The 2003-nt window shown below is 40.1% G+C and overlaps 1 protein-coding gene across 1 annotated transcript in view; it reads left to right on the forward strand.

Moving 5' to 3' along the window:
- Positions 1-1796, forward strand: part of LOC106468919 (sodium/myo-inositol cotransporter 2-like) — a 25064-nt gene extending 23268 nt beyond the window's left edge. The window contains exon 11 of the mRNA XM_022397323.1: positions 1785-1796. The gene's annotated coding sequence lies outside the window, so the exon portion shown is untranslated. The remainder of the gene's footprint in view (positions 1-1784) is intronic.
- The last annotated feature ends 207 nt before the right edge of the window (positions 1797-2003 follow it).

Here is a 2003-nt window from a genome sequence, read left to right on the forward strand (position 1 = left end):
TTATTGGTTTATTGTAAGTGGCTATTGTTCGGGACGGACAAGACTAAGGAGGGGCAGTGTTGCGTCAGCGAGGTTACGTGACTAGTGTCACGCCACTTCTTTCTCGAACCTTCCTAGATTGGGGGGTAGAGTGATGGTGACAGCGTGGCGGGACATTGTGTAGGTAGTGAGTAATTGATCTGCAGTCAGGGAGTATTGTTGAAGTTAACGTTCGTTGTTAGAGCGTTTGTTTTAGCGCGAATGTTGAAATTAAGTGTACCGTAAAGTTATGTTATGAAAGAATAAACCAGTTTTATTAAGTAAGGAGTTGTGTCGCTAAAGTTTAGTCGGAACGAAGTTACGGAAAATTAATTAACAAACGGAGACGTAACAGTAACAATTAGAGAACGAATTTACTGTCTGTTGCGAATGCATATACGTACCTTGGTGGTACCTGATCATATATGCAAACATGTATCCAACACAGTTTTCAGTAGGAAAATTACACAGCTAATAAAATTGTCCTCCTCTTAAATACTATAATTTGATTGGCATTTATCTTATCGATAATAGTTTATCTATTGCATTTACCAGTTCTTGTTGTAACGTTTCTTTATTATACTTTAGAGTATACTATATTTATTGTGTGTGTGTTAGATTGTTTTAAGTAAACATCATATTGCAAAATAATTGCTTAACCTAAGCTATTGCTTGTTTTTGTGGGAAATAACAAGACTAAAAATTTTCACTTAATAAAACTCGACTACCGTCGTTAGATTTTTGTTCTTAACAAAGGTTTACCCACAAATGTTTGCTTTAGGCTTACTTGAGGTCCGCCGGGGTTATAAACACACCCTGGTCATTAACTCACTTAAGCTGCCCTCGGGGAATTATTCGTCACTCTGTCTTTCGACGGCGACTACTTCTTCCCCTCGGTGCATTTTATCTGAAAATTAACTATATATATATGGTTAGAAACAACGTTGATCGTGATTATAGTTAAAATTCTAAAACTTTTTTGTTCTATGGGTTTCTCTATGGGTTCAAGGATTTCCCTCGGGACGTCCCCTACTTTTCTCTAGAGAAAACCCCTGCTTCGCGGATCTTGATGTTCGTGGCCTCTCGAGGCTGTCGAAACAAAGATACTACGCTCGGCATACTTTAAACTTTTTTACCCTATTTGGAATAAAAGATGTTACTTACCCAAATAGGTGAGGTTTGAGATGTCTCTCCACTTCTTTCACTATTGTTGTAGAGGAAACTGGAAAGGAAAGTTATTAGAAAATACAGATAAAACACTTAACACTTGCACAAAGATGTAGATCACCCGGTAATTAGCGGTAGGTAAAGTTACTGTATCACTTTCGGTCCATTTCCAAAGAAAGGCACAGAACCTGAGTTCATTAGCGGGCGAAACACGAATAACACACACTGTATCAGAGTCCGACCCTCCAGTCCCCAAACTGGCCTTCCGCCTTTCATCTCACCTAGCATCGCAGGATACTGTGTTGTGTCTCCATGGGTACTGTTCACGGGTAGCTGGGAGAAAGCACTATCAAAACTTTAGATCGATTGCCGATGAGCTGGAAAATACATGAATCTTGGGGGATCCACTTCTTTTCGAAAATCTTCCTGATGTTGACTGGATCTTATTCGCGCCCGGACCGTCATTCGTACTTTCTTTACGATTTCGGAAATGTCGGTTCGGGAGCGCTGGAAGATGGCTCTACATCTGGCGGCCCAGATTTGTGCTTTAAATTCTCCTAGTAAGTATAGGAAAGAGAAAACACGAGGTTTAGTGACAGGTATAGGATGACAGAAAAGAACCGTTGTATGTGCTATATACTTTAACTTAAAGATATGGGCAAACTTGCGCCAGGTGGCCGCCGCTGTTACGCAGTCGTACATCGTGTGTTTAACTGTTTCTATGTTTTGACATGATGGGCAGATTTTTGTATTTGTTATCTGAAAGGAACCGAGTCGGCTCCTTACTGGTATTATTTCATGGGCTATTTTCCAGGACA

Source organism: Limulus polyphemus, unplaced genomic scaffold, assembly GCF_000517525.1.
Source record: "Limulus polyphemus unplaced genomic scaffold, Limulus_polyphemus-2.1.2 Scaffold3221, whole genome shotgun sequence".
In the NCBI taxonomy this organism is placed as follows: Eukaryota; Metazoa; Arthropoda; class Merostomata; order Xiphosura; family Limulidae; genus Limulus; species Limulus polyphemus.